Source organism: Chinchilla lanigera, unplaced genomic scaffold (genome assembly GCF_000276665.1).
Source record: "Chinchilla lanigera isolate Chin_1 unplaced genomic scaffold, ChiLan1.0 scaffold00039, whole genome shotgun sequence".
Lineage (NCBI taxonomy): Eukaryota > Metazoa > Chordata > Mammalia > Rodentia > Chinchillidae > Chinchilla > Chinchilla lanigera.
The window spans coordinates 5,614,439-5,627,971 of NW_004955440.1; positions in this window are offsets into that span (position 1 = coordinate 5,614,439).

A 13,533-nucleotide genomic window follows, 5' to 3' on the forward strand; every position below is an offset into this window, starting at 1 on the left:
ACAGGTTATGAAATGCTCTACTTTATTTAAGTGTTCATGGAATGATACAAATTTTAGGTCCAGTTGAACAAATATTGAGTGCCTACCATATGCAAGACTTCTTCACTAGGAATGAGATCACGCAGTGTCTTCTGTTTGTAGTATGTGAACTTTATGTTTGAAAAGGAATTCTGATATTTAAATCTTTTTCTGTTGTTAGAGTTTATCATTATATACTGTAAACCATTTGATTTTGCTTTTTTAAAAATGAAGATATCATTTGAGTCCCATTTTTGAAAATAAAATTCTGCTAAAATTATTTAAATATTAGTTCTGAGGAAAGTTGACTTTCAGGATTCAAATGTGTACAAGATCACTGAACTTTTCAGCCTCATTTGTAATCAGTTGATGTTAATAAAGAGATACATGCTATTTGTATCTTGTTGCTGAAAATATTTTGCATTTCAGCACATTGAGTTAAAATAAAGTTGTTACTACTTATTCAGAACTAATTGGTTGGCTTTGTGTTTATTTGAAAATTGTACAGTCCTTTCTTTTTAGACTAGTATTGCTTTGCAAAAGAGATACATATTTGATAAGAAAATTTAAATTATGCATAGTAAATATCTTTTCTACATAGGGAAGCTAGCATCTTTTTGGAACCACTAAAACCTTTTTTAATTTATAAGATATTAAAACCTCTTTTAACTTGTAAGATATTTTACATACTTATCATTTGCATACCATCCATATTAAGTGACTTTCCAGTATCGTGCATTAATCTAACACTTAAAGATAACCTTTTTTGTTTCCAATCAATTTTAGTTATACCAGACAGCTTAACCCTTTGCTGCTATCAAAAAGCAGATTTGGGATAATATATTCATTAACCAGTTTAGTAATAGTTACACAGTTCCTGCTTAAAAGTTACAACCAGGGTGCCAGTAAGAAGGACGCAGTAAAAAAACCTTCCATATAACCAATACACTTCTACGCTTTCCCTAGGATCCTTTAAAAAAATATGTAAAAGCTGTTGTAAAACTTGAAAAATTATTCATGCAAATATGGTAGGCAAGTGATAGGTCATACTCTACACTTTACTAAACTCTTTCCCCATTGGGTTATGTTTCCTCCATCTACTACCTCAGAGTAATTTCTTTCTACGAGGAGGCCAAGAATGACATTTGCTTTTATCACTTTTTAAATAGAAGACCCATTAGTAGAAATCCCTGTTCTCCCCTCCCCTCCCCTCCGCTCCCCTTCGGTCTTTCTCCGGGAGGTCTGCCTACATCAGTGGATGGTGACAAAGAAAAGTAGGATTACTGGTGTGCTTCCTTTCCACTTCCCTCTCCCTTCTCTTACCCAACCCTCACCATTATTCTTTCAGATCAGGTGGGTGTAGTCTAATGCCACTGTCTGACACAATAGCCAAACAATTTCTCTTATCTAATCTTACCCTTTCCCTCAAATTTAAACCAGGCACAAACAAAGAGAAAAACTGTGGTATATATGAATAATTGCAGCACCAAAAAAGCAATCAGTGCCCTGCGGGCTCTGATTCTTAGATTTGCTGTGAAAAACCGGAAGATATTTTGAACGTATACTTTTTACATATATAAGACAGTGTGTTGCTGTATAGTTCAGGCTGGTGTCAAACTCATGCCATTCCTCCAGCCTCCTAAACGGATTATACATATGTATCACCACACCCACCTTCACATGTATGCTTTTTAAAGTGCCAAAAATTACGAAAGTCACTACAAAATTGTACAGTCAAATACGGAAAATAAAATCAACATGTAATTGAGAGAGTAGTAAAATCAGGTGCATTAAATTTGAGAAATACCAAAAATGATAAAGCAAACATTTGAATCAGCAGAAGACAAGGTTGAGATGTTCCCAAATCATAAGGACAAGAATAAATGAAAATAAACATGATCCAGTTTAATTTTACTCAGCTCATCAGTACACTAAGTGGAGTGCCTAGCACTGCGCGAAACTGGTTTTGGTGATGAAGGTAGAAGTAGCCCACATCCTTAAGAAGTTGGGTTTCTTGAAAGTGCAGTCGTTGTAACACTGGTAATTGCTGTGGTAGAAATACAAAAAAAAAACCTCCTCAGCGGTGGGTGTGGAAGTCCCAGAGAGCCTTCCTAGGAGAGTGACCCCTAAATTGAGACTGAGTAGGAATTAGCAGCTTAGTGCAGGTGTCATCTCACACGTGAAGTCCCAGACCAAAGCATTTGTGGGAATGCAAATGAACATGACTTTCCCAGTGTATAAAAGGAAGAGAAGACTTGGGTAAAACATTCTGCTAGGGGGGCTGGGGATTTAGCTCAGAGGCAAAGCGCCTGCCTGGCAAGCGCAAGGTCGTGAGTTCGGTTCCCGGTACCAGAGAAAAACCAAAAAAAAAAAAAAAACAAAACAAAACAAAACAAAAAAACCATTCTGCTAGGGTCATGGTTTACAGAGGATGAGTTGGGAACCAGTGTCTTCATAACTGATATTTCCAAAGAAGTATCTGGAATAGAGACAGTGATAATAAATATTAGAAAGTTTTTTTTTTTAAATTCATTTTGGAAATGAATATTCATAGTACCTAGACACATTCACGAACAGCTATCTAAACAAGACAGACTAATTTTTACATTAGAATGATAAATGATGTGAGCGTCCCAGCGTAAATTTAAAAGTTCTCTTTGTCTTTGAACTTTTTTCTAAGTAAAAATAATAATAAAAATGACCCAAGAACTCTTTAGTAATTTATAGTGATTAATTTCTAAAGTAAACAAATTAGAAATAGTTTTTAAATATCCAAAACATAGGGGATGCTAACAATTCATTAAAATTAATCCATGTTAAAGAAATTTAAAAGCATTACATGCGTATTAAACACTTGGAAGTAAAACCTGCAGTAACATTATTTACAAACAAATCCAAAGACAAAATGCCCATCTGTTTTGTTTTTCTTCCGGTACCAGGAATCGAACTCACGACGTTGCGCTTGCCAGGCAGGCACTGTGCCATTGAGCTAAATCCCCAGCCCCACAAAATGACCATCTGTTATACATGAAAAGGGAACTCAGCAAGAGGAGAAAGAAACCTAGAGTTGAAAAATAAAGAATGCAGAATGCTTTCCTTCCATAAATGGCAACGAAAAATTCGTACTGATTTTTAAATTCTTACGAAGATTTTTCAAATAGTTAACAAGCTTTATCCATTGGTACAAGTTTAAAATTCACAATATTTTCAGAAACACAAAATGAAAATTGTGTAGAAATGTGAGAGGAGAAAAATATTTGAACACTAAAAAAAAAAAATTACACAAGTTAGCAGAATTAGCATGAGGAATGGGAAGAAACTGTTCACAAAGAAAGAAACTGGTGGGGAAAGGAGAAAAGAAATATATTTAAGAGAGCTGTACTAATTTTATTCATTGAAAAGAAAGGTTTGCGCTTACACCATTTGATCAGTTTTTCATGCCTCTATCTTGCAATCCGGGCAACTACATTGAAGATAACAGCAATGTACTAACCATTGTTACTCTCCTACTGTCCTGTTTTGAAATTTTGTATCGTTTTTATTGTTTTTTCTCTTTAAAAAAATTAACATGAGGTTAAATGTACCTACTGTACAAAAAATCTTACTGAACACTGATCTCATTCATCATTTTTGCTACCTGGATGTGTAACAGATACGACCTGCTGTGGTAGAACTTAATGAAATAGGAATCAATAAAACAAGCCTGGTAGATGGTACAGTGGAGAGTGTTATGCACCACATTTCTGCAGTATCTACTTGCTAGCCAGGAGAGGGAGAGAATCATTCTGAGGGAACCAGTACGAAGCTCTGAGATAAGAGAGGATGGTGATCCAGTAACAGAACTCAGCAGAGCTGAAAGGGATGAGCCTTTTGTTGATGTGCTTGATGATGAGCTTTTTGATGTGCTTTCTGTGTGTGCCCATGAGTGTGTGACTTTTTTTTTATCTCTTAGAATTTCCACCATAACTTTTGTGCTCATTTGCACAGCGTTTGATTGTTTGCTATTTAAAGGATATCAACCCTCAAAAATTATCCGAAGAACATTTGGCTGCTGATGGGTTTCTGTTGCCCAGCTGGCTTCCAACTTCCGGCCTCAAGTGATTTTCTTGCCTCAGCCTCCAGAGGAGCTGAGACCACTGGGCCAAAGCAGCGTGTGTGCTGAGTTCTTTCTCAATGACTCTGAATGATAAAGAAGGTAGGACTAGGTCAGGGAAGCTCCTTAAAGCCCTCAACTGCCCAGACGAAGAAATTGAAATAATTACAGTATAGTTACATTGACAAAAGGGCTGAAAGTAGAATGGCTTTATTTGGGAATTATTTCAAACATTGTGGATATTTCTAATTCCCATGGTGTATGAATGGAAATAGTGAAAAAAGTACTTAGTATTTAAATAAATAATATAAGTTGGGTAAACTGAGAGAAATACAGAAAATAAGTGAAATAACATCTGTAAGACACAGTCCTAGACAAAACAGTGAACTAAGAGATGCTAATACCCAGTTCTTTCACTCAGAGAATACCAAAAATGTCAGACAGGTGTATTATAAATGAAATGGTAATCGCTACAAAATAAATGAAGAATAATCACATTACCTAAGGTTAACTTAGGACTGAATATTGTTCAGTATTGGGGTATTAATTTTATACTGTATTAAAAGGTAAACTAAAAATGATCATAGGTTGAGCTTCAAAATTCCATATTCTTTCTCACAAATCCTTACCAACTAAGTATAGGAAAGAATCTTCATATACAGTATGGGTTATAACTCAAAAATGACAAAACAATGACACACCAGAAATATTTCTATTAAAATCAGGACTGATATACAGGGAGCTTGTTAACATGCTTATTTTAAGTCATTCTAAAAATTATAATCTGAAATATATAGAGGATGTGTGGAAAAGGAGTACTGCATTTGAAAAGTAGACACATCTTCTAAGATAACAGAAGTTAAAAATTAGGGCTAGTTTGGCAAAGTGGCTAGGAAAATCTGGAGACAGTATGTTCCCTGACAGAAACCATTTATGGAACTAGGATCTCAACCATAGTGGCAGAAAATAAAATACAAAGGGCCTAGGAATGATCTTGAGATATATAGATTCTACAAGAAAGAAAATATCCTACAAAGTTGTACTGAGAAGGAAAATAGTCATAAATCCAGAAAGAAGTCATATTATTATATATCAAGTTAAAAATATGCTTGAGAAAAATATAAGTAGAATAGAATAGTCTTTCTGCTCAGATTGTATACTGGGGATCATTTGTTGCAATGTACTACATTTTCTAAGCTTTTCATAGAATGTGTCATACATTATTAATAAGAAAAAGGATTATTTTTAAAATGTATACTCTGAGAAAGTCAGTAAATTTTTTAAAAAAATAAACTCAGAATGGAGAAGGTGTACAATTGAGAACAATAGATTGGACAGGTGACGCCCCGGTGGGGAAGGTGATCTTCCAGTTCATGTGGAGGATTTGCCAGTGTGTCCTTATGGAGGCCTTTGATACTGATAACACATTTTAGTTATTTGGAGGTAAAATGTCATGCTGTTATTAGCATAATGTAAATTATTCTAAAAGCCATTTTCTGCAAAATGAATAATAGATAAATGCTGATTGTGTGTGTGTGTGTGTGTGTGTGTGTGTGTATGTTTGGTAAGAACTCAAGCATTGAAAGTATTAAAGCGGCTGGGGATTTAGCTCAGCGGCACAGCGCCTGCCCGGCAAGCGCGAGGTTGTGAGATTCCCGGTACTGGAAAAAAAAAAAAAGTATTGAAGAACTTCATACATAGGACTCTGAATCCACACCTTTGGGGATCTAAAGTTTTAGGCTAAGTAGGCCAGTGTTTCCCTTACTTACAGTTATACAGGCAAGCCTTTATGTGGCGCAAGATGCCTAGAATATAGTGATGCCAAAGCAAAACAAGCAGGAGCAGAAGATGCAGCCCCGCACTCTGGCACATCTTCCTGACTGCCTAGAGGACGTCAGCTGATAAGGACCAGTCTTGCCAGATGTTTATCAAAAGCAAACTGCAGTGATTTTCTGCTGCTAATGAAGTTGCTATTTTATGTCCTCACTCAGATTTTTTCCTTACTCTTCATTTCCTTCTTTAAGGTGAAGACTTAGACCATCAATTTTTATTTTTTTCATTCCTAATAAACATTTAAAGGCATTAATTTTTTGTAACCCCTGCCTTAATTACATGCATTTCACAATGTTTTGCTTGTTGTATAGTCATTATTACCATTTCAAAATAAATTTTGATATCCCCTGCAGTTTAATATGCAGCCTCTGGATTTATTTTACCTTGGAGAGGGTTTTTTCTAGGTATCACACTTTTATTAATTTCTTCTTTAAATCCATGGTGGCCAGAAAATATACTGTGTCTCATTTCAGTCAGCTGACAGTTATTGATGCTTCTTTTATGGCACAGAATATGGTTTATCTTGATGAAGGTTTTATATGCACTTGACTGTTTTCTATAGTTGTCTATCGTTGGATGACCTGTGCTAGAGCTGTATGCAGCAATATACATTGCTGTATAAATATTTGATTATTCATTTTTGTCTATTCTGTAGCTTTCACCAAACAAGGTTAAATTTTAGTTTTTTTTAAAAACTAAACAAAAAAGTAATGGGCAATCCCAGTGAAGAGGAAAGCATGAAAATACAAGAAATAGGCTTTTTTTTCTTCCACTTAGTCTCAGATTTATTCCTCTGAAAATATTTGTAGATCCTTGAAAGTATATTATTTTTCTGTTCTCTGAATAACCCAGATCAGCTGTATGAATACCTGAGAGCTGCTAGCATGTGATGAAAATTCCTAAATATCCGTGTCATCCCCATGATGTTTTAAATACTTTGTGTTTTGAGTAATATATTGTCAACATTTTAAACAAGCTTAAAATCTAATAGGAGGTGTCTCCTGTGGTATGAAATGGTATGCACCATTTCATTTTACAGACCCAGCTGGATATGCTTTGTACTTGACAGAAGGCTTTGGTAAACCTACTAGTAGTGACTAGAGAGAGCTCTGTCTTAGCCGTGTGACTGGGACTTGGCTTAGCTAACCAGCTGTATTTCCCTGCTCCTGGCACTTAGATTTAATCAGGCTACTATGAGTCAGTGTGACTGTATTTGAATCTTCCCCTGCTTAGCAGCTATGCAATCTCAGGAAAATTACTTATCCTCTAAGTTTATTGCCTCATCTTTAAAAATGTTAACTTTTATACTTCACACTAATGTTGTGAATACTATATTGGATGACAGAACAGATGTGACTGCAGCTTTCACAAGCGGCATATGTACAAGCACATACTAGCTTCTGGGGAGAGTATTACTCCATCACCACCACAACTGTGTAAGCAAAACCAGGTATTCTAAATTTAAGTACACCTGCTGTTTAGAGAGTCAAGAATGTTCACCTACATTGAAGCTACTGACCATCATGTTTAAGGTTTTGATGCAGGAAGTATGAAGACAAGGTCAAAAAATATGAGACTAATATGAGACTAATATGTAAGGTTGGGAAGGAAAGGGAAGGATAAATTGCAGAAAAATAGATGCTGAGATCATATGTTGAGTTTAAATTGAGGTAACGGCCATGATCATGGAGGTTCATGTTCTCAAACTGCTGATGTGGATAAGGTATAAATGTGGATTTCCCGCTGAACACCAGCGCCAGTGCCTGCACAGATGAGCTCAGTCCTTCAAAGAAGAAAGTCTAGTACTGCAACTGCAAATTCATGCGTTTTCATAAAATATGCAAAATAAGTTATTTTGACTACAGTCGATTAAGGCTGCTGTCTCTCCAACTTCCGGTCACCCATCTCTAGATAAGAGGGTATTACGGGCACCTTGAGGCTCCAGCTGAGGCAACTGGGAATACCTTCATGTTTTGTGGGATCTGGATGTATAGGATTTACAGACATGTTCATGTACAGCTATTGCCAGCTGTCTTGTGTAAGCATGGTGTCAGGAAAAGTCCTGCCCAGCATTCCAGTCATGTGAAAAAGGTACAGTCAGGTTATGCATCTGATATAAACATTCTGTAGCACAAGCCCTAAAATGTATGGCTGCTGCTGAAGTAACAGTGTTCGAAATATATGCAGCTGATTGGCCCTGTCAGAGTCTCTCACCTCTCAAATCTGTAAAATCTCAAAAGGCAAAGTCGTTTTTATTAATATCTGGACAAACTGGTATTCTGTAAGAATATATATAATGTACTTACATGAGTATCAGTGCATGATCTTTTTCTCTTTTGATAGAATTTGTGACATTTGTCAAAATGTAGGGTGCAAAACTCACAGAAGTACAGTCCAAAGACGTGTTACCATTTAACATAGCATGTCTCATTGCCATTAACAAGTGGTGAAGCTGAAAGTATTTTTAATAACTCAGTACTCCAACACAAATTTCATCGTTTGTTTTTATTACCTCTTTAGAGATGATATGTTACAAAAGTATCAAGACAAAAAAATTCAGTTATGCAGCTGTAAAATAAAAACATGTTTTGTACTGATTGTTATATCTGTTTTTATCAGTTTTTAAAAGTTTCTAACATTGTGACTTCTCAAAATACTCACTTTCCAACAATTCTTATCCTAATAATTTGTTTCCTTTTTGCCCATGAGGCCCGTTCAAATTGTATAAACGTCAAACCTCACAAAACCTGTAACAGACCCTGACTCCAAGATAATGCAGGATAGAACAGTCCTTTTGGAAAGAGATTAGTTCACGCTAAATGCTACTGAGAAGGCAGCCTCCAGTTAATTATTAAACTGGAACCAATCATCACACAGACAGGACCACTCAGAAATTGACTTATTTGCTTTCAGTACCTATCTATGAACTCTTCATTCACCATAACAGATTAGCAACATCCTGGGACAGATGGTGACCAAAGTCTTTGGGTGTTCTTGTGCTTAATAACTTACAAATAAGCCTGAGACCTCTCCAACCTTCCTATTTCCCCCAAGCAGTATGAGGCAGTCAGGATGTAGGACCTTGAGATACCAAAGAAAAATTTATGATGTTCTCTCTGATGTTGCTCCAAGGAAACATTTTGACTTAATTTTTTCCTCTTTTAGTGTTACCAGTCTTCAAGAGTTTCTGTAAACTTCTGTAGGTTTTGTCATCAACTACACATTGAAAATTATTGTTTAGGAATGAATTAGGTTTCAACTGTGGTATTTTTGTCTCACGGAATTGTAAAGAGCAAGCCAGTCCAATAGACTGATTTATAATAGGATCAGTTCTCATGTAAGGGACAGTCGTCATCGCACATTGAGTAGTTTCCTGTGATCTTTACTTAGAGTTTTGCAGTTATTAATCTCTTTTTGAGAACAAGTTTCTTGATGCTTCCCAGAGAGAAAAGTGATTTTCAACACATACATAGCAAAGGAAAAGGTGGATGAGATCAAATCAATTTGAGGAAGATCTAAATATTTTAAAGTTGGCTTGCATCTCTTTAATTGTGGATAAAGCAGTCTGTCCCTTTGTGTGTGTGAGGTGGCGGGGGAGGGGGTTGGTTCTAGGGATTGAGCCTAGGGCATTCCCACTGAGTTACATCCTCAGCCTCAACCTATATTATGCAAGAGGAAAGGGCACTTCTGGGGCAGAAGCCCATGAAGGACAGATTGAACCTTTTATTGTGTGCAAATGCAAGCACCAATCTAAAGATTAAGCCACTACTGGTACACCTTCCCAGACTCCTTATGCATTTAAGGAAAATATGAACACAGCCAGACTGCCTGTTACGTGGAAGGCCAGTGTGAGAGCTTGGGTCACAGGCAGTTGATCATGGAATGGTTGCACAAGGTATTTGCATCCATCACTAGTATCTTTCTGTTAATCAACTGCCTGAAAGGTCCCTTCTGATGAATAGCAACTCAGCACACCCTCCATCTTCGGTGAATGAATATGGATGCTGAGTATGACTTCATAACGGTCAAGTTCCCCCTTACACAACATGACATCTCTTCTGTGGCCCATGGACCAGCAAGTGATCTGCAACTTCAAAAATCTGTCCACAAAGTCACCCTTCACCAAGTGTTTTAATATCACTAAACAGATATCCTTGACTCTGAAAGAGCTCTGGAAGAGCTCATTGTACTCTACTGTATCAATCTCATTAACAAAGCTGCGGAAGATGTCACATACTAGATCTTAAGCTCATCGTGGAGGAAACTGTGGCCAGACTGTGTCACTGAACATGACTTTGAAGGGTCTGAAGCACAGGTACTCGAGGAGACTGTCCATGGACAAGAGTATGGGTCTGTACATTGATGGTGCAGACACAGAGGTCCATAAGGAGCAACTCAATTGAAGAAACAGCTGAACTCTAAAGTGAGCAGCAAAAGGTGCTTGTTGAGAAGCATTCCCCTGAGAAAGAAGGAGACAGGGAAGAGGTCAGCAGTGATGTGATAACATCCGTTATGGAAAAATGGAATGAGTGCCAGGGTTTCTTTGAGAAATATCACTCTAACGTAACTATAGTGAGCAAAGTTTTAAATCTCATAAATGATAATGTCCCTCATACCCAGAGAGGTATGCAGCACAGGAAAAACTAGTGACATTAGACAGATTTTTTTATCAAGATTGACCCTGCAGTTAATAGACAGAGAAGAGAGGAAACCCCTGAAAAAAGGGAAGAGAGTAAACTCACCAATGTCCTTACAGACAGGGGTCCCTCCCTCCAAACAATACCCTCTGTACCTTCCTCTCCACCATGCCAGAAGTTGCCTCAAGCAAGGTTAATGTTCTCTTTTACTGTACTTTGTTTCATATTTTGGGGATTAAAAAATATATATGGTTCAGACAGATTAGGCTTATTTACATTGAACTTTATGGAAAAATTTGATTCAGTCCATGATCAAAATTGGTTTGCAACCACATTTGTAGGGATCAGAATGAAATAACCTTATTTACCTCGAACATGATGGGGAAATTTGACTTGGTTTGTAACCAGCCTGGTTCATGATCAGAATCGTGGCATGAATTAACTTCATGGACTAAGGTACCACTGTACTTGGCTTTTTAAAAATGCTAATCTTTTCAGACTCTCCTTTGCTTGTCTTTGCAGGTGCTTTTCTACTGGCAAAATTAAAGTGTTTATAAATGGGCAGTTGGTCCTATTTATCAGAGTAGATCTTGCTAAAAATTGCAAGCAGTAACCATGATACAGCCTAGAAATTTCTTCCACCAGCTTATTGGTCTGCTGACCTTAATTTCAATCTCCTGCAAAGTCTCAAGACATGAGCAAAATGTAGACAAAATTTCTGCCAGAATACAGAATACATGACTAGGAGTCCACCTACCAGTGTTATCCTTGTTGCCAGCTGAATCTTGGTGTGCCTGGTCTCCACCATGGGCCTTTCTCTCTACATTCTGCTCTTCTGAGCTCTTACCACAATTTCTCAAGTCTTCATCACACTTGGCTTCATCACACTTAGCATCCTAGGGCTTCTCCAGGCCCATCTTTAAACCTTTTTGCACTTGTCTTAGTTACTTTTCTCTTGCTGCTGAAACAAAATACCTGACACCCGAATTAAGGAAGGAAAGGTTTATTTAGCTCACAGTTTGTGGAGGTTTCAGTCCATAATCAGATGGCTCCACGGCAGGGTTGCCTAGCACAGGGGCAAAAGTTCAAGGTGGAAGAATACAGCAAAAGCAACAAGAGCAAAAAGAGAGAAGAGGGGGCTGGGGATTTAGCTCAGCGGCAAAAGCGCCTGCCTGGCAAGTCCAAGGTCATGAGTTCGGTTCCCGGTACCGGAGAAAAACCAAAAAAAAAAAAAAAAAGAGAGAAGAGAAAGCCTCTTTTCCCCCCTTATATTTTATGTAGGCTACCGGCCCTTGGGTAGGTGTAGCACTCATACCATCTCTATGCCTTCCTCTTGTACAGGCTCAGGATGTTTACAAAATGAGGACCCTGGACCTTGCTGAGTCACCTAAACTTCTAAACTTCTTAAATTGACACAATGAACAACACTCTAGAGAAGTAAGGGCATGTTCTCTACATCCCAGGATGTAGAACTGCTAAGTTACTTAGTTGAGCTTCTAGAGGGCTCAAGTTGACACAAGGTATCAACAATTACAAGACTCCTCTCATGAACCAGTTCTACAAACTTTTTAAGCACATGATTAGGTATAATCCTAGCAATAATTCCACTCCTCTGGTACAAAACTCTGTATCAGGTTTCACTAGGGGAATAGATTTAATAATAATGATATATATGTGATTATGAAAAGGATTTTCTAGGTAGGCTTACATTGGTTGCTTGCAGAGTCAGGGGTGGAAAAATGTAAAGTTGTTGCACATGAGAGAACTGGAGGATCCAATGAAATGTCAAAGGTCTGGAGGTCCCTGTGTAAGTCTGTGTTGAAGCTGAAAGAGGTACACTAAAGGGCTGAGGAGTCTGCCCGGGAAGCCTGAAAGAACTAGAGACAAATGTCAAAGACAATAGCTAAGCTGAGAGATCTTGCAAAGGAAAACTGGAAGACTTCTTTCTTTTTCTTCTTGTTCCATCCAGGCTACAAGCTTGTTGTTTGGTGCCACCCACATCTGGAGGGGGTCTTCCCTGTCTAGTTTGTAGTCTGCATGTCAGTCATCTATAGACACACCCAGAGCTTTACAAATCTGCTAGACAGTCCTTACTCAGGTTGACATACCACAATTAATGATCATAGGGTGTACTTTCAGTTTTGAAAGATACTGGTACATTGCTCCCTCTGGAGTAATTTGTGGTTTACCAGCTACTGGATGAAAATACAATTTCCTTACAGTGTTACCAACAAAATGTGTTGTCAGTTTTAAATTTTGCCAATATAATAAGGGGAAGTAGTACTTTAGTAGGTTTTAATTTTTAATTCTATTGCTATGAATGACACTTTTCATTTACAGATCACTTGTATTTTTTAATGTGAAAAGTCTCTTCATCTCCTTTTACTAAGTTATGAATCTTATTCTTTTCTAGAAGCTCTTTCTATACTAGGAAAATTAATACTATGTTTCTGATATGAATTGTAAATACTTTTCCCAGTAAATCACTTATATTTTGACTTTGCTTGTTTTTATTTTTTAATGAATGCAAAATTTTATTTTATGGAAGAAGTGTATCTTTTATTTAATAGCTTTCCTTCAAGTGTAACTTTTCTTTAATAGTTTTAAGATTTTGAGTTATAGGTTTAAAAGGTCTAACTCTACAATATTAAGGGATTTTGCTTAAGTTTTCTTCTAGTACCTTTATATATTTTTTGAACATTTAATTTTTTGATCCACATATAATTTTCTGTATTATACATTGTAAGGTGTCGGTCAGCATTATGTCTTCTTTATGTAGATATGTAGTTTTTCCAACATAATTTATCAAAGCATTTAGTTTGTAGTCTATGTATTAGTTTTCACCCTTATCTAGTGGCATTTCAGATGCCATTTTTATATAGATCTATGTTTGGATTTCTTTTCTTTCTTTCTTTCTTTCTTTCTTTCTTTCTTCCTTTCTTTTTTTTTTTT